Genomic DNA, 24898 nt, shown 5'->3' with positions numbered 1-24898 from the left:
TAAAGAAAATGTTTGGGGAGAGGTTTTGGATAAGGAAGAAAATACTGACTCTGTGTCAATATAAAGATTAGACTGGGGCTGTTTGCTCAGTAAGCATGATTTAAACATGGTTAATTTAATTTGAAAAAGGCTGAAAGAGACAAGCAAGTGTGGCCTCAGAATATACAACCAGCTCTCTTGAAGTCAGTGAAAATGCATTCTACAAGATGAGATGTGAAAATTGAGGCATTTTCAAGACTTGGGAAATATAAGAGGGGAGATTTATTACCAGGGACTACAAATCAAAGTAATTTCTGATTCATCCACAGCTGGCAAGCACAGCACCTATTATTTCTGACAATACACACTTTCATTTCATGGACAATGTGAGTATTTAGCTTTCAGGTTTTCAGGATACTTCATTAACAGTAAAGAAAGTAAAATTGGGTAAAAAAATCACCTAATTTGTTGTTTTTCATTTGGCTGACAAAAAGACAAACAAAGCACTACTCCTGCTTAGAATGACAACAGGCTTTCTTTATTCTCTGAATTGTTGATAATGAAGAGAAATAAATGTTCTGAAGGTAATTGTGATTCTGGGTGTGTTACTGTGATTGGGGTTTGAAAATATTTTGACTTCTAAAGAAGTTTTCAAGTTTTTTTGGTTTTGTGTGTTTGTTTTTTTCCTTAAGATGGGAAGAAGTTGCATGTCTTATTTTGTGTTGGAGCTACTGAGTTTTTTCATGTTTGGGGTTTTTCATTTGTTTTTTTGTTTGTTTTTTTTTGTGTTAGACTGGTGAACTGAAAACATTCCCCATCTATTGGTGAATCATAATCAGATAGAGAATATTCTTCCTCTGACATGACCAGTTGCCATCACCAAATATAGATTTAGGGACTATATAGCTTCTGGTTGGATGGCACTTTGTCCCTCCAAAAAGGATTTTGATCACCTTCATGAGGGGATCTTTCTTTAGGGTGCATCTAAATTGTTGCTTAGATGGCAAAATGTTTGGCTATGTGGTGAGACCTTGGTTGCTGCTGAAAATCCAAGTGATTTTTGTGTTTCAGGAGGATCAGGGTTTGGCAATGCCTATTCACATCTTTGAGGATTGGGGACATCAGATGCATAAGTGGATTAGGAAATTCCATCTCTGACACAGAGGAATCTCATTGCTGGACCTTGTAACTGTTGTTTTTGCCATCTACATGAAAGCTACTACACGCTGCAAGCTACCAAAAGATGGCCGTCAATTGTCATTTCTGTTTATATGTGATTTGTGCAGACAGAAGTCGTATAATGATTCAAAGCTCTAATCAGCATGATAATGGATCCTAATTACTAGGCTCCTTAAAAACTTTAAGACAAAAATCTATGCTAATACCATCTGAAAGCTGGCAGCAATTTATTATTTCTCTTTTGATTAAACTTGTTTTTTGCAGGAGGTAGAAAAGGTGTTTTATTTAGGTACTTGTAAAATAGTCCTGGTATTACAGATGCAGGTAGACAATAGGGACAGTAACTTTATTACTTTTCCCCTTTAGTAAATAAAGAACACATACAATCTAATAAGTGAATGTGCATGTATGAAAAATAGGTAATCAAGCTCACGGAAGAAATTAATTAAATTCTTTTTGTCTTTTTTTTTTTTTTTTCCCTTAAGGCTACTAAAATATAAAGTGGAAAAAAAATCTGCAAATATTCTAAATTTTAATGATCTGATTTCAGTGCTGATCTCAGTCCTTGAAATGCTCTGAAGATGAGTTCCTTCACATTTTTTTCTGCTCAAGAAACACCGCATGGAGTGGTAGTCAATAGTTACATTTCCTCTCTGGTCAAAAGCTCCAATGTAAGGGTGTCATTTCACATTAGCCCATCTCTGGCCCTACAAGTATTCATCTAGATAATTGGAACACTGCCAAATCAAGGTCCTTTCTTAGCACACTTTCATTTTTATTGTTTGTTTTCTATGCATGCATTAGAATGGGAAAAATGCCCAGCAATGCCTTGTCCTGCCCATGAAGACAATCTTTTTCAACATGGGACAGTAAGTCTGTTTGAGCTGAAGAACCACTGCTTTTAGCACCTCTTTGGTGTTAGCTAGACAGCACTCTGAATTGCTTCTGGTTTCCTTGCAAATATTATTTAACACTTTTCCTGAATAGCACCAGAATCTTGGCTCTGCTTGCTATGTACTGTGCCTTGAGCTGCTGGCTGCCATTTAGTAAATCCCTTATGCCTTGACTAGTATATGAATTTCAAGGTAATTCACACCCCAAGACAAAAAATTTCTTTCTTTCTCTTCCTCCTCTGCTCTTTTTTTTCTTTTTCTTCCTTTTTTTTTTTAATTGATATTGCTACCATGGGCCTTCTCTGAGGGTATGTGCAGCCTTTGGAAAAAGAGATCCTTTCCCACATTTGTCACCCATGCTTTAGGCTTTATCTGTACCATTTGTCCTCTTTCATGCAGCTTTTCCAAGTGTGTTCAGATCTCCCTCAGTTTTATTTTTGGCTTCTTGCTCACTGCAGCCCAAAGAGTGTAAGCAAGTAAATACTTCCCTACCTCATAAAAATGATCTCTTGATCAGTATTTGCATTTCTAGTAAGCAGCTGACTTCAACTCTGCCAGGTAAGCTGATACACACAGTTCCTTGGTTTCTGCAAGGTTTCATAAACACTATCAAGGATTTCTCAAATTTTTTACAGGTATTGCCAGTAACACTGATCCAAATTACTTTGCTGTGTGCTTGATCAAATAGCATTTTAGAAAACAGAGGCAATTGTCTGCAGCAGGCTGTAGCCTCTCTGCTGGGCTTAATAAGTAAAGTTATGTTTGTCTGGGGGACTTTTTCAGAAAACATAATAGATGAAGACAGCTTGGTTATGAGAAGCTTGGTGTATACATCAGTTTATAAGCTTGTCACCTACTTGATGCATTAATTCAAGTCCTCTGTGCAAGCCAAAGTTCCTGTTTCAGGCAGAGCATATGGTCTGTCACTTAGTACATGACACGTTTTTAGATCACTGTGAGTGCAAGGGTGCTGGCCCTGAATGCCAATGCACAGGTTTGCCCTGCAAAAGCTGGCATTAATTTATTGCCCATCAAATTATTGCCCGTTCTACTGTATTGTTGGGCCCCTTTACAGCTTAAATATGAGGAAAGATGTTCAGGGTTTATTCCACAGTTCTCCTTTACTATCCTTTAAATGTTGCCTGTGAAAATTACTTCCATTCATCCACCAGCTGAAATAATATTCATAGGAGCATAAATGTATACAGTTGTATTTCTTTGTAATAGCCATGTTGACAAGTCTCATAACTTCATAGACAATTCACTTGCCTTACTGGTGCTGAACTTGATTTTTCTAAAGATTAATTCATCACGGTTAACTAGACCTTAGACAGATAAACTGAAATAAAAACCCAAACCAATCAAGCTCTAAGGAAAGAGCTGTTAATCTAAACTTTTGACCAGCAGCTGTGAGTAACAGCAAAGAAGTAGAATTTGGCATCAAGGTCATACATGTAAGAATGATTTACTCTTCAGTACATCAGAATAAGGTCCCAAGTCATCAGCTGTGGAAAAAAAACCAAAACCAACAAAAAACAACTAACCAAACAAAAAAACCCAAAAGGTGGATACTTGTACTCTGAAATTTGATGCAGTTGCCAAAGTAAAGGCACATTAGATTAAATGCCTTATATAAAATTAGGTAGGCTGCAGACCTAATGGGAAAAACTAAAATCGCTGAATATCTGTAGTCATACACATTCTGGAGCAATTGCTATGCATGTTTTACTATTACCTATTCACTTTTTTTTTTCTTTTTTTCTTTTTTTTTTTTTTTTTCCCAATGCTTGTCACCATTCACTTGGGAAGCAGAAAAGGTACTTTATGACTTGAGTGAAAAATTGCACTCCAGCCTGCTGAATGGTAAATCTTGGGATAAGAAGTTGTGAAAAAACTCATAGAATATGTTTTATCCAGCTGTGGGAACAGGCACATTCCCAAACTGCTTGAAAGGGCAAGCTGTGGGCAGCATTGATGGAGGTTTTCCACAGCAATGTTCCTTGTTCTAATTTTTCATGGCTACTTTTGTGCCTCAGAGAAAGCAGTCAAGTATGAAGTAGAGAAGGATTCAGTGTAATGAGTGATAATCCTTTAAATGTCGGATAAAAATCCTACTGGCACCTGAATTTAGTATCTTTACTGTTAACATTTCCAACTTCCCCTCTGGTTTTGATCCTGACAGCATGTAAAGGAGAGGAAGCATCCTTCCAAATCTGAACATAGAACATGTGACAGCTGAGAAGTGAGGGACTTTAGCATAAGGAAGATGAAGGTGCTTTAATGCTTTTGGTATCTCTGAAAGAAACCACAGGGAGGTTACCCAATGGGGTTTAAAAATGGACTTGTAGGAGGGCATAGCATAATCCCTGAAAAAAATGCACCTTGGCTTGGATTGAGGCACAAAATTAAAGTATTAATTGTTCTTGCATATGTATTTACAGTGGGAAGGCTTGTGTGAGTCTTGGGAAACAGGGATTTGCGTGCTGAGGGAGGTGAGCAGGGTGTGATGAGCATGTCTCCAGTTTTATGAGGAATGTACCTCATTTCTTCAGTTTTCTGATAAAATTAGCAGTCTTGTTAGCTGTATAATTTACAGTGAGCAGTTCAACATATGTTCTGATTCAAGTTCATTTTGCTCAAGATTTTCTCTTGTCTCTATTTCAAACAAAGTACCAAATCAGCCTCAGGTCAGTAGCTGTTAGCTTTGCAGGCTGTTGCACCGAAAATCTTTGCACTTGAAGTTCTCCTGAAACCTCTGGGAGACAAGCTCATTTCTGAATTCAGAATAAGAGGAGGTGAATACAGAAATGAGGGAGTGGACTGAGCAATCAAAGGAAATTAAACATTCCTCTTCTAGCTCCTAAAGTAAGAACCACCCTACCTAGCTTGGATTTTACCTGCTTTTTTAAAGTCATCGAGTTTGCTGTTGACATTAGAAGAGATAGATTTAGCTTGGTGCAATGCACTGCAGAAAATAACCCTCCTGTCTAATACTGCACTTGCATGGGTGCAGGTCACTGAGAAGGTGACCTGTACTGTCAAGAGCTCTCCTCAGCTATAGATTAAAAAAAAAAAACCTTTCAAGTGATGTTAATCACTGATTTCTGTCAGTGTTCATTTCATTATCAGCTGAGCTAGACACATTTATGAAGGCCATACTTAATAATTTATCCCAGGAAAAAAATACTGCTCAAGGGGGAAGGAAATGTGGGAGATGCTCATTGTGTCCTAATTTACAGTGTCAGATGACACCTATAAAGGTGCAGAGTGTAAGCAGTGGGAATGAGACTTGAGGATTTGTGTATCTTGGCTGTTTTAGAGGATTTTCTGCATATGAATTTCATTCTGTATTAGTAAGAGACTGTTCTGAAGGGTTTGAATGGTGAATGGAAGTTGTCCGAAGCTCTACAGGCGCCTCTCTGGGAATGAACTTACTGAACAAAAGGAATAGGAATTTTAGGAAACATGAGGCAACCTCGTAGAAATAGAAGCATAAGTCTTGAATTTATTTTAGACCTAGTTAATTACATTCATAGTAAACACTATCTGGTACTGCTCATGATTGTGGGTTGGTTTTTTTTTTTTGTTTTTTTTTTTTGAGCAGGGAGAGAAGGCAGTTTTTAAAATCTTTGGCTGCTAATGCATCTAGCCATTATTATAAGCTTAGAATAAATAAGAAGGAATACTCTTAGAGGAACTAGTCTGCCTTCACAGTGGTGCAGTTCCACCAATTACAATAGGCTTTGTGAGAGAGAAATCAATTTAAAATTAAAGTACTTATATTTATAAAGTGCTCTTTGATCAAGGGCCTCTGCACTGAATGATTCTTACAAAGTTTAAAATATAATAAAAAATTCCCTGTTGAAAATATTATACAGGGCTGTTGCAATAATTTGCTCAAGGCTGCAGATCAGAGGAATCAAGCAACAATATTCAGTCCACTTTTTTGAAGTGTTCTGACTGCAATTGTCTCTAACATGCTTGACTGATACTGCTGGAGTAGGGGAAAAATAATTGTGAGAAGAAAACTATTGTGCGATAATCAGGGAACTGCTTCTACTATTGTATCCTTATACAAAAATGCAAATATAAAGTAACCATTACTTTCCAGATGCTATATTGGATTAAAACTGGATGAAAGAAAAATAGAAGTTCAACAGTCGGTTGGCAAAGACTGAGCAAACAGTAAACTACTGCTCCTTGCATCTTTTAAAAGGAAGAAGACCCAGCTGTCCCTTTGTGTATAGAGCCATGTGTAGGTACCATTGATTCTACATCAGTACGGCTGCTGGAGAGCTGCAGTTTCCATTCTGCAGGATGGGTTTGACAACATTTCAAGACTTGATTTTTACTTAGATGGGATAAAAATCTTTCCACAGGGTGGAAAGCCTGCTGCTTCAAGCTAGCTTGATATAATTCCCTACTGCCATCAGCTTTAGTAGCATGACCATTTGAGAGTTTTAATGCATGAGACGCTACATCACCATCCACATCTATGGGCTGAGATCTCCAGACCAGTATTATCTTCCATCCTAGGACTTGTTGGTTCAGTCAGGGAGATAAGTTTGGTGCCAGACAGGGAATTTCCTTCCCAGTGGGGACAATCTGTGGAATGAGATAAGGGTTACTTTAGCATTTCTAGCAGAGGTAGATGGATCTTGGGTAAGTGGGAGATAAAATGGCATATGAAATACAAACTAGATGAGGCCCCTTGAAGGCAAAAATAGCTTGAATAAAATGATGGGCTTTGAACAGGCTGTTACTGCTCAAGAAGAAGATAGTGGTGTTGTCCTAAGTCAGCATTGACTTTACTATCTTTTTTCAGTCAAAAAAGAAGTGAATTGAGGTTTAGAATTACAAGAAAAGGAAGGGAGTGCAAACCAGGGATTATTATTAGGTCACTGTGCAAATCTGTGGTTCAGCTGCATCTTGAATACTATGTGGAATTCTGAGTCTTCCATCTCAAGCTGGACATTGTAGAATCATAGAAGAGTCAAAAAGAGTGTCAAATGTGGTCAGAAGACTGAGAAAAGGCTTCCATGGTGTCTTGGTTTGAGGGGAAGTGAGTTTTTTCAAGAGGCTGTGGTCAAACCAATCAGTAGTCAGGTTTGAATGTTGGCACTTTTAGTGGCCACTGAGGGGTTAGAAACGCCTCCGAGGACACGAGGGGTTAAAAGCGAAGCCTCCCAGAGGGACTTCCTCTTTTCTGGCTCCGCTTTCAGGAGAGGAGCACCTTTTTGCCTCCTCCCCTGCTCAGCTTTAGGCTGAGTGGGAGAGGAGAACCATGCGGCCAGGCTGAAGTAAGCTGGGGCCCCGTGGTGGGGGAAGAGAGTGGACAGAACTGGAGCTGAGCTGGCCCCATCCAGGATAGAGGGGTGGAGAACTTTAGAAGTGCCTTCTGCCCCCGGTTTCCTGCCCCCACCCCCCCTCCCCCAAGGAGAGAGACTGCTGCTTCAGCGTTTCGAACACTGGCAGCAGCCAGCAGCGAAGAAAGAGCAGGGAGAGGGGAGAGGAGAAGTTCCCGCTGTGTAAAGAGGTGCTGAGTCCAGGACCCTGCCGGGAGCCAAGAACTGTTAACCCTTTATTGGCAGAAAGAAACTTTTTCCCATTGATTCTCATGGCTAGTGGCTTCAGAAGAGAAAGAGAAACAGCCTGGGACTGAGATGATACAGTACGATTGAAAAGAACCCTGGATGGGCAAAGATTGAAGAGGAGTGGCTTTTGAGCTGGACTTTTCTTGCATAATGTTAGCCATAGAGAACTCAAGTCTCCTTTGAACATAAACTGCATTTGGGTGGGTGCAGCTGCCTCTGCTTTTGCTACAGTGACTGGCACTTGAAGAGTGGAGCGAGCAGAGAAGAGAGGGGAAGGGTGTGGTGGTGCCATCTGCCCTCAGGGAAGACCTGCTCTTGCAACCCTCAGCCCCAAGGGGAAAGATGGGGAGAGCTCAGCGTGCAAGCGTCCTTAAAAGAGCCCTATATGCAGCTTTGGTCCATGGACAGCGGTGAGAGCACTGGACACGGAAAAGAGAGTGTCACCCTGGCAGACTTCTCCGGGCGGTGCCACGGGTGACATGGAAACACATAAGGGATGGACCCGTGTTTTCTGAGGAGCAGTCTGTGGTGTGAGAGAGACTCCTCTCTCCCTTGCTGAATTGAAGATTAGTTTTTTTGAGTGGTGATTGTTTGATTTTAAAACCCAAGGTTTTGGTCTATGGAGGGTAACATGTAGGGGGTGGAAACTGGGGGAGGAGAAGAAATGTTCTGGGAAAGTTTCATTTCTAGTTTTTTGTGTGTGTGTTTAGAGTTTTCCTTTCTGTTCTTATGTAATGTAATAAAGTTTTGTTCTCTGTTTTCAAGTTTTGGGCCTGCTCTGCTCTGTTCTTGACCACATCTCACAGTAGCTCATTAGGAAAAACATACACTCATGTGTGCATTAACATCTGGCCAGTGCTAACCCATGACACACGGGATGAAAAATGAGGTGCAAAGGGGTTGTAGAGGCAGGTATGATGCAATAAAATGTTCAAGGAGTTGTGAGAGGATCAAAGGGGCTAAATAACAAATAACTGTTTGGTTGTCCTTGTATAAGAAACAGTAGGAATCTTTTAATGCATGATTGGTTCTTCATACAATATGTAATTGGATTGTGGAACTCCTTGCCAGGGGATTTTAAAGTGATAAAGAGGTGAATAAAAACCAAAATCAAAACCACAAACAAATATGCATCCTACTGGATAGGTCAAGGGCTAAAAAATGAAAAAAAGAAATCACTTTAGGGATATTAAAGTGTCACTGCTAGACCCAGAAGATTATTTTGGGGTAAGGTACTAGGTGTTTGCACTATCCTCATACAGTCACTACTGGTCATGCTGAGCTAATTGAATATTTACTATTTAAGCAGTACACTTTTATGAAAAAACCCCCTATATTTTAAAATGAATAAATAAACTCAGAATGCTTTTTATACAGCTTCACTTACACTTCTTTTATTTCACCTGTATTAACAGCTGTGCTCTGTAATCTGAAATATACTGATGTAAGAGCGGGAGGGGAAGCAACTTATTATTCCTTGACCTGTTGGCCCACTGAGGAATTGAAGTAGATACTGTAAAAATGCAGGAGTAAAAAGCTGAGCAGCAGTATTACAAAAACATTAAACAGGGCTTTACAGTAATTTGCTCAAGGCTGCAGATCAGAGAAATCAAGAAACAATATTCAGTACCCTTTTTTGAAGTGCAGTTGGAGTAGGGAAAAAGTTGAGAAGAAAACCATTGTGAGAAAATCGGTGAAAATTTGTTATTTGGTAGTTATTATTATTTCACTTCACTGGTGGATGAGTTTTTACACTTTGTTTTGCTCTGAATACAAGGCTTTTGGGGCTTGTGCAATGACATGGTCAACAAGGAAATCTCTGGTCTTCATTCCAGAGAGAAGCAGCAATTTCTTTCTGTTTGAGTTCCTGGACTAACCTTTAGTTGGGAAGACTCACTGTTGTCCTAGAGAGCCCAGTCATGGAATTTCTATCAAAGGATGCTTATGCTAACCTTAGCTCCATGGGAAAGAAGGTTGGTTTGCCACTGCTGTGGGGCACAGTACCCAAGAAGGAACGTCTTTGCATATACTCCTTAAGAAAACAGTGTTAATATAAAATGGAAGGGGAGACTGCAAAATGTATTTCTCTGGGAATTAGGATTGATTTATTTAATACAGAAAGGATAAATAGGCGAGTGTTTCTTTGAGTAAATGACTAGATTATCTTTCTCTTTGTTCCCAGAGTGTGTGTGCTCTCTAGAAATTATCTTCTTAATAAATTAAACAGCAGCAATGTTCATAGTAGAAAAAGTGAAATTAATCTAGCTATTGAACTGCCACAGAAAAAGAAATTGTTTCTTTATAAACTAAATGTGCTTAAATAGAGCTACACAAAAAGAAAAGGGATTTTTTTTTTCTCCAAAAAGTAATTTTCTTTGACATCATACTGTTTCTAATCTTATTTTTTTGAATAAAACAACCCTGTTTGCAAGTGTTTTGCTACCAAGTGATATGGATGCTTTTTTTCCTGAGTAGTAACTTGACTGAAAATGGATTTCCAGAACAGCAATGGATTCTCAATTTATTCTGGTGCAATATGGTAACTAAGTTCCTGCTAAACAATATTAATCCCACAAAATGGGAGGAGTAGTTGAGGTCACTTGGTCTGTTCTGCCTGGAGAAGAGGAGACTGAGGGGAGACCTTACTGCAATCACAGCTTCCTTATGAGGGAAAGCAGAGGAGCAGGCACTGATGCTTTCTCTCTGGTGACCAGTGACAGGACCCGAGTGAATGTCCTGGAGCTGTGTCAGGGGGGATTTGCGTCAGGTATTAGGAAAATGTTTTTCACCCAGAGAATAATTTGGAACTGGAACAGGCTCCCCAGGGCAGTGGTCACAGCACCAAGCCTGACAGAGTCAAAAAAGTGTTTGGATAATGCTCTCAGGCACTTGGTGTGACTATTGAGGATGGTCCTGTGCAGGGCCAGGAGTTGCTCTCAATGATTCTTGTGGGTCCCTTCTCACTCAGCATATTCTCAGCATTTAAGGATTTCATTCCCTGTAGGTTTGAAACAAGGCTTGTAAGGAAAAATCTTCTTACATAATCCCAAAAATCTTCTTTTCCTAGTTGCCACAGAATATAAGTTCAGTTTTTAGAACAACCCATTAGGCCTAAATGTTTTATATTTTCTCAGAAATTCTATTAGCCAAGAGTTAGATCCTAAAGTATTGGGAATAATTTCAAGTATTGTTTCTTTCTCGGAAAGACCTAAGATTGTGCAAAGCATTTGAGATGAGGAAAATATTAAGCCCAACATATTTTCACACACTGTTGTTTAGTATAACAGTTGTCTGTAGTCACTTGAAGGTAGCCATGTCAAGAGTATGGGCAAATTTTGGTCAGGAATCAATTTCAGGAAAATGAATGTATCTTAACTTGATAGAGGATGATAATTATCATCCTTATCTGTGGTGGCCTATAGCTGGCCTGTAGGCCCCACAGTTATAATTAATTCCAACCTTATAACTGAAATGTGATTGATTATATAATTACCCTAATTATGTAACTCAACCAGTAAGGCCTGTTGGAAAGCAGACCCAGGCCATTGGAGGTTCAGTCTGCCATTGGCTGGTTGGCCAGGTGGCAACTGGCTCAGCCGATGAGGATTGACTGTATGTGCCTTCTCATCTGTATAAGGAGAAGAGGTCTTAATAATCCGGACTGTTGCTGCATGATCCCGTGTGTGTGTGTGTCGCTTCCCTGCCTCTCACTGCGATACGTATCTGTCAACTAGCAGTGTTTTCTAGTTTTATTGCTCTGAGTGCCTGAAAAAATAAATGCATCAAGGTAACTACGTAAAATGTGCGCACTATATCTGTGCTTGTAGTTATTTGGCAAATTTTAACTGTTGTTTTGTTTTATTTAGAATACAATTTTTCATTAATCTGTTGGGTGGTGAAGGTGTGTGATACCACCCTGAAACTCTTTGATTTTTAATGCCATAGTTTTACCACTGCTTTTAATGGAAGGAAAGCTACATTTTTGATATGCAATGCACAGTTGATAACAAAATTCTTTTCAGTGTTGCAAGAATCCCTATGAATTGCAGAGGTTTCAGATGGATTTTGATAGTTTTTTGTTAGTGATCGAATTGTTTGTTAATGATGTGGAGGAGCATTTCACCATGGCAGAGAAGATCAATGAATTATGTTTTCCCATAATTTGGGCATGGCCTAGAGCAAGTCCAGCTCATCTTGGCTCAGAATTTGTTGGGACCTGTGGAAATACATTCTTCCCACCATCTCTTGACATTGTTTGGGCAATGGTTGGACTTGATGATCTCAAGGGTCTTTTACAACCTAAATGATATTATATCAAGACCATCTTAGATTGCAATTTTCACAGTGTTATTTCCCTTCAGTTTAGCAAGGTTTCCATGGACTATTTGGGCACACTGGGTTGTGAACACAGCAATCTTTTATCTTTTGGCAGTAATGGCAGAAAGCAGATTGCATTTTTGATAGCATGTGGTGCATAGACCGTCAAACATTCTGATCATGGGGATGTCTTGGCCAACCACTTGATTATGGCCTCTTATTTGTTCAAGTTCAATTATCACACTGGCAACATCAAAGAAATGGCAAATATGTATGGTGTCCTGATGTGCACATCATCCAGGTGTGTTGTTTCTTAAGAAAGATAATATTTATAAAATATAATCCAGAAAGGGAGGAAACTCCAGCCTTTTAAAGATCTTTGGATTAAAGTACTGCAAACTTCTGATCAGGATAAATGTAAGGATAAATAAGGACATGGCAGGTGGTCAAGTGAAAATAAGTTTGTGGGTATAGACCATAATTCAATTGATTCTTTGATGATTCTTTAGTGATTCTTTGGTTGTAGAAGTGTATTCTATTTTATTTTATGGGGAAATGCAGAAACCAGTTTTGTAGCCATGGCAGAACATGCAAGAAATCTTTAATATGACTGTGAAAGAGATGACAGTTCTACTTCTCCTATGATATTGGGAGTTGGCTTATAGGTATAGCATTGTCGTTGTCTGACAATGACACATTTTCTGTATGAATAATTTACACTGGAGCTTTATCCAAGGTTTAACAGTAGCATTGAAGTGGCACTTTTTAATAGCGACAACCTGGACAACTACAAAAAGATACAGATGGAAAGTGTTTCTAATCTGCTGCTCCATCAAACAACACTGCATAAAAACAAGCTGGGGGGGGAGGACGGGGTCGGGGGGAAGGAGAGTAATGTTGAGTGATGGAAGGAGGGAGTGAAGAGAAATAGAGAGGCCTCAGTCATTCCAGTTGCATCTCTCATTTCTCTTGGTTCCAGCAGTTACTTCTGTGCACTGAGGGATAGACCTAAGAAGCATAAGGTAATTTCTTTTATCCAAATAAAACCCTGGAGAAAAAGCTCTGTTTGTGAACACCATTTGGTTCTTTTATACAAAGACTATACAAAGACTATAAAATTAAAAATAAATGTTAGTGAGAATTCAGTCTTTCCTTTTATTGTTTTCTGACAGAAGATATACATGCATCCTGTTTCAAGGATCATGAAATAATTAATTATGTTGTTTCTTTTGTGGTCCTTTTTATTATGCATCCTTTTATATCAGATTTGCATTGTGAATGTAATTCCAAACCTGTGGATAAACCAGTTATGGAGATAGCGAAAAGCACCTGAGAAGTAAGCATAGAATAAGCTTATCTTCATTGAAGTGATTTAACTGCCACCAGTAATTTTTACCTGCAGCTTCTGATGCCAGTTTGCTGTGTTGACTCGGGATGAGGTGCAATGATGTAATTATATACTTGTTACTCTGGACTGCTCCTAAAGACCTGGCTTCTAAAGCTGCAGGTGAAGAAACGAAAAATAAAAGATGGTACTGATAATGGGGTGTGCTCGTTTGAAAGCAAAACAGTGAGAGACTCCAAGTCAGAAATACAATTTAATAGGAGAGAGATAGAGAGAAAAAGAAAGTAAAGTAAAGTAAAGTAAAGTAAAAGCAATAGTACAAAAAAACCACCGACAGAGTCAGAATACAACCTGACACCCTGTTAGTTAGGGTGGTAGCAGCAGTCCAGATGAAGCAGTCTTGTTGAAGCAGTGATCCTGTAGAAAGGTCTGGTAGCTCTTGTCCTCTGGGAATCCAGTGGGTAAGGCCTGCTGTGCTGTCCCAAATCCCAGATTATATCCAGGTGGGAATGCTTGGCTCCTCCCCCTGGGCAGAGCATCTCACAATGGGGCGATATCATTCTATGAGTCCTGCAGTGGGTCCTTTGCATTGCCCATTAAACAGAGAGAGCTCCCAGAGGGAGTTACCTGTGAGTCATGGGCAAGGCATTGGTGGCCCATTAACAGAAGATAGTCTGGAGGGAGGGGGCAAGGGAAACACTGCCCCACCTGGTTCCAACAGCTCGTGAAGGTGGTGATAGAATACACACTTTGGGCACATTTTACATTGCAACCTAGGAAATTTGGGTCAAAAACACTGGGACAAATGAAATGAATCAGATTTGGTGCAGAATTCAGCCTGGAATAAGCTGATGAAAATCACTAATAATCACTAACTCTATGCCATGTTCTAAGGAAGGAAGGATGGATTTTTTGCTCTGTGAAAGATGTTAGAAAATAAATGGGTGAAGAAAAGATTTTTAAGCAGTAAAAAAATGGAATGGGAAAAATAGAATTGGAAATGATAGTGATGTTTCTCTTGGCATTGTTTCAGGGTGTTGTTTTTTTTTTTACTCTTTCTTTAGCAACAGTATCACACTGTGGGCCTGTATTCAGTTTGCGGCTTACAAGACATGGCTTTTTTTTTAGTGTTGTTTTTAAGCTATTTCTCTGTCAAAATCACTTAGAATTCTGAACCAGTGGTGCAAGTGCTTGCAAAGATCTTAGTGACCTGCACAGAGCCTCCTTGTTTTGGTATCCAGGTTAGTAATGGAAGTTTTGAACAGCCACAGGTCTCAAACACACTCCAAGGTTGAAAGAACCCCTGTATTTAACATAAAACTGTTCATAGTCAGCCTTGCACTGACAACTCTTGTCATGCAGTTTTGTTCTGTGGGATCTTGGGCAGAGACAGCATCCATTGCTTCTAAAGACTTTGAAACAGGCTTTGTAAATCACTTATTTTATATACAGAAAATTTACAGGGTGCTCATACCTCTTCTGCAAAATAGTTGTTGATCTCTAAGGTAGAAAAGGTTGATAAGTAATTTACTATGTTTATTTTACCTGATTTGGTTATGCAATATGATTTCTGCTGTCTTTAAAAATACAGTTAGGAAATGGTGTGACTATTTCTTGTAGCCCTGTCAGATCCTAAAATGGATTGATACAGATTTTCATATAATATTGTATGATATTTTAGATGGCTAAAACACCACTTCCTCAATAATTTCTTTGAGTATTTTTGTAACTTCAGACTTCTAATCTCTAACTTGAATCATAGATGGTTTTGTTTTTAATATTGAATGAAAGACTTGCCCAGTCTTAAATAGGAAGACCGGTTGTTTTCCAGGTACACTGCCCCCTAAACTGAAAGATGGTTGAGGAGCAGAATGAAGCCCCCCTAATCCAAAGGGAAATGGTCAGGGACCTACTGCACCCCTTGGATACCTGGAAGTCTATGGGGCTGGAAGATCCACCCTGGGCTACTGAGGGATCTGCAGAAGAGCTGACCAAACCACTTTCAATCATTTACCAGTAGCCCTGGATAACCAGGGAGACCCAGGTGGCTGGAAGTCAGCAAATGTGACACCCATGTACAAGAAGGGCTGGAAGGAGGAGCCAAGGAACTCCAGGCCTGTTGTTCTGACCCCAGTGCCAGGGAAAGTCATGGATCAGGTCATCTCAAGTGACACCATGCAGCACATGAAGGATAACCCAGGGATCAGGCCCAGCCTTCATGAGTTCATAATAGGCAGGTCCTACTTGACCAACCTGGTCTCCCATGACAAAGGTGACCCTCTCAGTGAATGAAGGAAAGGCTGTGGATCTTGTCTATCTGTAGCAGACTGTAATAAAGCCTTTGACACTGTTTCCCACAGCATTCTCCTGGAGAAATTTGCTTTACATGGCTTGAGATGGGTGCACTGTTGGATGGGTAGCAAACTGCATGGATGGCTGGGCCCAGAGAATGTTGGGGAATGGAGTTAAACCCAGCTGGTGGCTAGTCATGAGTAGTGTTCCCCAGGGCTCAGTATTGGTGTCAGTCCAATATCTGTTTAATATGTTTTACAAGTTTAATAACTTCAACAACCTGAACAAGGGGATAAAGGGCACCCTCACTAAGTAGGGGCCGGGGTGTTGATCTGCTGGAAGACAGGAAGACTCTGCAGAAGGATCTGGACAGGCTGGATCATAGGCTGAGGCCTGTTGTATTAGGTTCAACAAGGCTAAGTGCTGGGTTCTGCACTGGAAAAAAGTGGAATAGAAGTGCCACTTATCCTGTGGAGTAGAAGTGCCAGATCTTTAAAAGGTACACAGATGTGTGCTAAGGGACAGAGTATAGTGGGCGTTGGCAGTGTCATGTTAATTGTTAGTTATATTAAAGATCTATTCCAACCTAAAAGATTCCATGATTCAACGGCTATGTTTTTACTGTGCCTAGCTGGAGAGGCTTTACAGAGAAAGAACTTTTCTTCCCTATTTTATGAAAGGTTGGATACATTCACCTCCCATTCAGCAGCACTTCCAGTCCTCTTGTGGCAGCCAGCAACTGCTTTTTATTCACAGCACACTTCTGGTGTCATTACTTCTCAATTTCTGTCTGCTGCTAACATTAGGGATCCTCCCTAGACGTGTCATCTCTATCACTGCAAGTCGATATTCATTTATTTCCTTCAAGGTCCACAGCTCTGCCCCATACAACACCAGGGAGAGCCTCAAGGAAGCAGATGAGTGGGAACATGGGCTCGCATTTGGAGAATGCGGAGAATGTCCTAAAGACAATGAGTGGTAATTTACCCAACTGATTATCCACTGCTTTAAAACTCAATCAGCTGTTTACAATGAGCTCTTTCTGGTCATGCACTATGAATCTAATCAAATCATACTGGAAAAACAGCATGGCAGGTTGAGGGCTTTTCCATCCATGTGTGTCTTTTTATGGCTCACTCAGGATAAGGAGAGTAGTTGAAATAAGAACAGGGAAGTGATAAGTCCTACCTTTTTTTTTTCTCTTCTTCTTTTTTTTTAATCCATGAAGGTGAATAATGCAGAATCAAATGCTAGAAGTGTTTTCCTCCTAAATTTTTATTCAGTTTACTCAGTGTGATTTATATTGTATTACTTTTGGTTATTTCCAGCTATGCTCTTTCTACAGCTGTTAGTTTTGAGTTTGGTCCTTCCCTGAAACCTGTTCACAGAAGGATTTTTCACTTCAGATATCTTGGAAAGGAAGTGTTTTTATGGAAAAGGAAATGCATTTCACCAAGGTTTACATGCTTTTTCCCCATCCACAGCAACTTCTTAAGACCCTAGGAGACAGCGATAAGTAAGAATAAATAGGAAAAAGTGTTTCAGGAGCTAACAAATGAAGACCATGAGGGCTCAGCTGAACAATTAATTCACTCTGTTGGCAGCTTCAATTACGAATCATTTTTAGGAATTTTCTGAGTCCTTGAAATGGACTCAGAAAATATAACAAAAATATCAGATATATGGTTAATGGGCTACTGGCTGAAATTAATTTTATTTTTGGCTATAGAAAACCCTAGACTCTCAGTAGACTCTCTCACCTTGGTGAATTTGATAGAACTGCTGATAAAAGTTGGCTTTCAGATGCACCAAGATAGACTTGCCCATCATCCATGGAGATAGAGTGCAGCTGCTTCCCAGGGATTATAGCCAAAAGGCCTGTGTCTGCTGAATAAATAGTGCTGAGCAGTCTACATTTGAAGGTATGACATTTATGTGGGTGCTGACAGAAGGGGTAGATGTCTCTTGAATTTTCCGTATCTTTTAATAGCCCAATGTATATTCAAAGTGCTTGTGTTGTTGATTTTAAACTATACTACCCAAGATGCATAGGATAAGAAACAGAAACTGTAGGTTTCTTATTTCTGCCAATGGGAAATACTTGCATCTTTTTGTTATTGTACATCTTGATTTAAGGTAGTAGTTCATGTTTGTAAAGCATTGCATTTAAATTGACAGTGGGGTGTTAAAGACAGGACCTTTTCACAATGATCAGGAGGTGCATAGGTTTGTTGACTGGGGATTCATGGCACATTAGAAAGGCAGAGAAAGTTAATTTTAACAGTTTATAGAAGAAATTCCAACATTCAACATAGAGATATGATTCATAAAACCCTCTCATTTCCTCAGTATCCTCATCCGCATTTTTCAAATTCTCATCTGTGGATACTTAAGGGGTACTGAGGTTGACTGAAACTCACTGTGCTCGTTGGCAAGACCTCATGTGTGTAAAGCAGTAATGTTATCCTGATCTGGGATTATTTTACTTTTAAGAGTATTTGAGCACTAGGGTGGGATTGAATACTGGTCCCTTACAGAATTTGTAAAGGACTATTTTGACATCAGTGCTGGAGTGTGAGTTTGGTTTGGCCTGAATGGATTTTAAGCTTTCTGTTCTAGGCGGTGAAAATTCTGTTTGGCCTTGTGCTCTTGATTATTATTTTGAGGTCTGCATCTACCTGCAAGTAATTCTTACAAATGAAGATGAGATTTAAATACTTCTGTTGGTTTCTGCTTAAACAGAATAAATTGCATTTAGTTGTTGACTTGCAGAGCTGCAAGAGTTCACCCTTCACAATATAAGAGAATCTGAGAGTGGGTCTGAAGGCTGTTGGCAACATGTGAAGCTCTGAATTTTAAATGGGTGTTTTCATCATCAGCTTTAGAGAAACCTTTCTTCTTTCAGCTTCTGCTTGCAGAGATTAAACCTGCACACCTACATCCTGATCCAAGTGGGTAGGTGGTTGTGATTCTGTAACTGTCTGGTAAGAATAATTAGGTCATTACCCATGACTGACAGTGCTAAAAACCAGCTGGAATTTGTACTGATTTTGAATTTTGTTGATTGTTGAATGGCTGGTTGTGAGATATTTCATTGAAAGTGTTTATCTTGGAGCTGTGGCATTGCATTTGCAGTGGGTTTATGAGCCACATGATGTTCTTCTGTAATGTGTAGTAATTTTAGGACTTTTGATTATTTTCATTGTGTCAGCCAATAATGTTTGTGATACAAACCACTTTTTACAGTAAAGGGTTAAAAGAATTTGTGTTCTATACAAATTGATGCCTACTAACAGAAATAACCTGAACAGAGGCACTTGCAGAGTTTTGGGACATTTCTTGAACCTGCCTTGTTGGACATTTTATTAAATACAAATATCCAAGAGAAGGCTACATAGTCTTGAATTTTGGTTTTACCTGGTTGGAAAGGAAGTTGTTATAGAATAATTAATGCAGAAAAGTTTCTGCAGAATTAACTCCAATAGCCGAGGCAGGTTCTGCAGAAGTAACACCAGGTCAGTTATGTAAACATCCTTTACCAACTACTTCTAGTCCTTCTTACAGTTAAAAATGTGAAAGTGAGTGTTTAAGATGTCTTAATACGAGAGCATAAGAAATAGATATGTAATGGAACTAAGTATTCTTCTAGATATACTTTATTTGAAAGTCTGGTTAAAAGGCAGTGTAATTTCTGATTTGACAAAAAGTGGTTACAGTTCAGCTTAGTACAAAGAGTCATGACATAAAGAGGAGAAGATAAGAGAGACATGGATGAACAAAGAATGGAAGTCTACTAAATAAAGTGTGGATGACGTTCTCTTTTCCAAAAAAAAAGAGGAATTTTCCTGGTCAATGCTGGTCAAAATAGACTGGACTGATAAAACTCTTTAGTCACTAATCTTAGTCACAACTAAAATGGCAAAAGGATATCAGTTTTTCAAATGTTCAAATGTTGCTTCAGTATTAAGAGTATGGTTATATTTGGTTTCTAATTTATTTTTATTTGCTGTTGGCATGTAAGATGAAAATGGAACCTGAGTTTTGATTGTACCACTAAGGAGACGAGTGTGGCTCACCCACTCTGGGGCAGCAATCACCAGCTGATGATCCTCAGAGGTCTGATAGGTTCCCAGGTTGGAATGAGAGAGTGTTTCCAAGGGTGCTCAGACTTTATTACTGTCTCATGGCCTCAGCTGCCACAACTCACGGTGAGGAGCAGCCCTGAGACACCCACTTTTGTCAGAAGAACTGTCTGCATAATCTCCTCACAGCCTGTGTGAACAAGGAATATGTCTGATAAACATGGCTATAAACAAACCTGTCATCAGTATTCCTGCCTCCCAAGCCCACCATGGAACAACTTGTGGTGTCAGGTTGGATATAACAAGTTGACATAAGTGCAGGATGGCAGAAAAGCAGATGTGCTTGTGTCCACATCCAACATACTCTTGGTTAACACACACCTGAAAAAACAGTGATGGTTTAAGGACCTGCATCATCCATAAAGTCAATAAGCATTACAGACATCCGTAATTGTGTTTCCAGGTGGGGGTTTTGCTGCTAAAGGTTCATAGAGCTGAGCTCCTATCTTGGTTTGAAAGACAGGTATCTGCTAGGAAGGGGCAGGACCTCCCTAGAGATGGATAATTCAAATCCCCTCCCTCCAAATTATTCTAATTTAGAAAATTAAAGGGGCTTTCAGGCAGAGGTAAGGGGATAGGAATAACAGTTCTTTACTAGTATATATGACAAAACAAACAAACAAACAACAACTACAGCATTAATAATAAACAGAACCAAGAACCTTGAGGGCTTTCTTTCCCAAAAGTCCAGGGCAGTTTGATCTCGGTGCCCCTGCAGGACTCCGAGAGGCTGAGCTGGAAGGGTGGAAAGTCCCGGGCTGGTGGATGAGATGAGGAGCTCTGTGCTGGTAGCTGGAATGGCAGGGGGTGTCCCGGCAGGGCTGGGCAGTGCTGGGCTACAGAGCAGCAGGAGAGCCTCAAAGCTCTGAGGAGGCAGCAGCAGTGGGGGCAGGGCTGGCCCAGCAGGGCAGGAGAAGGCAAGCTCAGGATTCCTGGGTACAGGGGCAGATCGTGGTAGATTTCCCAGTAGGAGATGGAGTGATGACCGTGAGCTCTTCCCGCAGCAAACAGCAGCCTGACCATCCTCCCTGATGCCAAGAGCAAGAGAGCGAAGCTGCCCCCAACCCCTCTTTTACTTCCCCCAAAACTCGCGTTATATCCCCTCTCTGAGGGAAACTCCTGGAGACCCAAAACCAGTAGGTGTAGCCTTGTGCTGCCATCTCCTTTGGCCACTTCCTTGTTTTAGTTAAGCACTCAGTTGTTAGTATTCTAGCAACTTATGGGAAAAAATTCTGTAAGTGAAAAAGAAACAAATCTAACCCCCAACAGCTCCTTCCCCACAAAGGGAGGAATTTTAATTCTCTGTGTCTAGTCTGATATATGCAAGTTATATTTTAAATTTTGCTTTCTGTAAACAAATATTACCTCTTTGTATTTGAATATTATTTTCTGAATGTATTTTTAAAAATGAAATGCAGTATTTATTGCACAGTATACACAAAAAGCAGTTAGTACAGTCTAAGGGCATATTTCAAACCCTACTGAAATCAACTATAAAACTCCCATTGATTTCAGTAGGCCTTGGACCAGATGTTAATGGAAGATGACATTAGGCAGAGCATCTGCTTGGACATGAACCATTGTGCATAAACAGGTGCTCTTCCTTACTTCTAGCTGGTATTTAAGTCCTGGAGAAAGCATATTTTTGTTGCCAAAAGCTTTATTCTTTAAGAGACTGGTTCATTTTCAAGTTTGGACCTTGCACTTGTCAAGTACAGATAACAATGATTATTGATGTTGAGATATATTATTATTCTGTTCCTACCCATAATAGTCCCCTTTCTAAATTGGTATTTTATTGGCAGTGATAATGATGGGTTGATAGAGTGTAGAAATGTTGAGCAGAGAATTGCTACACTGGCTTAAAGATCTGGATCTAAGGAATATTGGTGGGGGAGAAGAGGAGTACCCTGATTTTAGAATATTAGCTTTCAGACTAAAGGAAGCAAAAGGTTGTTGCAGCTCACCTGATGTCATTTATGATAGCAGATCCCTTGTGATTTATGCTTCCTACAGATCTTAAATGAATATATACATTGGATGAGAGTTATCTTCAGTTCTTCCATTCCTAGTTTAAACTGATTACTTCTGGCCCTTCCTTGATAAGGGTGAGCTGGAGTTTGATTGTACAGCCTTGGGCTTTCTTGAGCAAGGGGGACAGTACAACATACTTCATAATACTGTACCACGGTCTTTTTGACTGGTTTTGTGCAGATGAACCACCTGGAAGAGCTGTGCAGCTCATCATGTTGGTGGAGGGTTAAAAAATATAATTTCTAGATTGAGTAATGTATAGGGGGAGGAAAGTAGAGAACGTACAACTGGAACTTGACGCAGCTAGCTGGGAACAAGCGTCAACAGCTCCATGCTATTGTTTTAACCAAATCAAGTGTGGATCAGGGTAGAAGCGTAGGTATGATTTAAGATAGTAACTAAGGAATAGGATAATCAGTATCTAGGGGTGGGGGTTAGTTAACATGTGTATAATTTAAACTATAAAAATCACGAATCGACTCTGTATGCTTTGGACATCAGATTTGGGTGTATTATCACCCCGGTGTCCCGCGCGCTGGAATAAAGAACCGCATATGATCGCCTCTGTGTGGTTATATGTTTTCCTACGCTAACATTTTTGGCGACCCAGATGGGACCTTGTGGGCGCAGCCAGGACCCCGCGACCCGATCACGCTCCAGCCGGCACCGGGTGATTTCTCGGGGAGCCCATCGGAGCCGCGACCCTCGCCGCTCACAACGACCCCTGGTGAGAGGTAAGGTTCTTTATTCTCTGGTCTGGGGGCCTGCCATTAAGACGCAGCGAAAGCTACGCTTGGTTGGGCAAAAGGAATTCCTGGTGGTATTGCCTAGGCAGCCGTCCGTCAGACATCGCGAAAGCGTTGCAGGTTCGGCATCTGTGGTTTTTATGTATCTGTAATATGGAGAAACTAAAAGGGTTAAAAGAGGTTTTGGGCAGCAATAATGCCTCTATACCAAGTTCTTCTCCGTTGGGTTGTTTGTTGGCACATTGGAAAGAGGGGAACTTCGGTCAGGAATTACGAAAAGATAAGTTGATTGAATATTGTAATGTTCACTGGCCAAAATACGCTTTGCCTGAAAATCAGAGGTGGCCGAAAAATGGGTCTTTTGATGTGAAGGTTATTATGCAACTTAGATTGCTTTGTACACAAGATGGAAGGGTAGAACAATTACCATATATTGACTTATTTCTGTGCTTGCTTGAGAAACCGGTTTTGTGGCTTGACAAAATGAAAGCAATGAAGCTTGAGAATAATAAGTGTCTGGCTCGCGTCCAAAATAAGCATTGTATAGAACATGCAGTTGTAAGTGAAATTTTAAGGAGAAAAAGAGATGAACTGGAATCGGAATTATTGGTATCTCCCATGGCTCCCGGAACCACCACGGCCCCCTCAACACCAAGTCCCACCCCGCTCACCCTGACCCCACCTGATTCTCTTACACCCCCCTCGCTCGCGCCAGCACAATATGTTTCACCCCCACCTTTGTCTGCTGATCCTCCTCTGCCTGTGCCAGCCGCTCCTCCGCTTGCCTCTCCTCTGCCTGCTCAGAGAACCCCCCCCTTCTCCACATACACCTGCTCAAAGCTATCCTGCTCCCCCGCCCACACCCGCTGAAAGAAAATATACTGATCTTCAAAGGAAGAACTCAGCTTGCCTTTATTTTTCTGGGTCAGGCACAGGAAGATATTAGGAAAAAGCTACAGAAACTGGAAGGGGAAGAGTTAAGAAACTTGGATAAACTCCTAGAGGTTGCCTGGAAAGTTTATAATAACAGGGACAGAGAAATTGTCAAGAAACAGGGGCAAAGCCTTTTGGCAGTCTTACAGAGACAGGGGCGGGGGCATGGTAGAGGTGGTCGTGGCGTTAATAGAGGTGGCTTTGGCAGAGGTTCTGGTCATGGTAGATTAGGTCTGAATCAGTGTGCATATTGTCGGATGGAGGGACACTGGAAAAGGGAGTGTCCAAACCGGTTTAGCCAGAATGGTCAGCCTCAGTTAGACAGTATGTTTAATCAAAGTGGTGAGCATCAGCTGGATGGTGTAGCCAGGGTCATGGTTTTACATGAGAGGGAGACAGGATCAAGAGAGCCCATGGTGACTTTGCATTTAGAAGGAAAAGACGTAGATTTTCTCATTGACACGGGGGCCACACATTCTGTACTAAATTATCTTGAGGGGCAAATCGGGAACAAGTCAGCAGCAGTCGTTGGAGCCACAGGGAAGGAGGAGGTACGGCCATTCTTGCAACCCCTAGAATTGAGCTTTGAAGATAAGATCTTGACCCATGAATTCTTATACATGCCAGACTGCCCAACTCCGCTCTTAGGGCGCGATCTACTGGCAGCACTAGAGGCAGTAATTACTTTTGAGAATGGTGAACTCGTAATGAAAATTCCGGAGTCTAAGACAGGAAAGATTTTGATGATAAAAGAAAAACCAATTTCTAATATTCCTAAAGAAGTAGAAGATGCAGTAATTCCCTCTGTCTGGGAAACAGATGTACCTGGAAAATCTAAATTGGCACAACCGGTACATGTAGAGTTAAAAGAAGGAGCAAAGGCTGTACGAATTAAACAATACCCTATAAAACCAGAAGCACGACAGGGAATAGCAAAGACCATTGATAAATTTTTAAAATATCGAATTCTAGAGGAATGTAAATCAGAATACAACACCCCAATTTTCCCAGTGAAGAAACCCAATGGTGAGTATAGACTTGTACAGGATTTAAGAAGTATAAATGAAATAACAAAAGACATTCATCCAGTAGTTGCCAATCCCTATACATTGTTAGCATCCATAAAAGAGATATATAAATGGTTTACTGTAATTGACTTAAAAGATGCTTTCTTCTGTATACCCCTTGACCAAGAAAGTAGGAAACTATTTGCCTTTGAGTGGGAACATCCAGAAAGTGGAAGAAAAACTCAGCTCACCTGGAGTCGATTACCGATGGGGTACAAGGGGTCGCCCACTCTCTTTAGAAGTCAACTGGCAAAAGAACTGGAAATCTGGACCAAAGAAGGGCAAGTACCAAGAGACCAATATTTATTACTCCAGTATGTAGATGACATTTTGATTGCAACAGAGGAAGAAATGACCTGCATAAAGGTAACCATTGA

At 40.3% G+C, this 24898-nt stretch overlaps 1 long non-coding RNA gene across 1 annotated transcript; it reads right to left on the bottom strand.

The window, feature by feature from the left end:
* Positions 1-22199: 22199 nt before the first annotated feature.
* LOC134547379 (uncharacterized) lies at positions 22200-24642 on the bottom strand. Its single transcript, XR_010079453.1, has 2 exons — positions 23258-24642; positions 22200-22667 (listed from the first exon to the last, which is right to left on the bottom strand). It is a non-coding gene; the product is annotated as an uncharacterized LOC134547379 (long non-coding RNA).
* Between the last annotated feature and the right edge of the window lie 256 nt (positions 24643-24898).

This window comes from Prinia subflava, chromosome 2 (assembly GCF_021018805.1).
Source record: "Prinia subflava isolate CZ2003 ecotype Zambia chromosome 2, Cam_Psub_1.2, whole genome shotgun sequence".
Taxonomy (NCBI): Eukaryota; Metazoa; Chordata; class Aves; order Passeriformes; family Cisticolidae; genus Prinia; species Prinia subflava.
The sequence above is the reverse complement of the archived record's forward strand: the minus strand, read 5'-3'. Positions and strand labels throughout refer to the sequence as shown.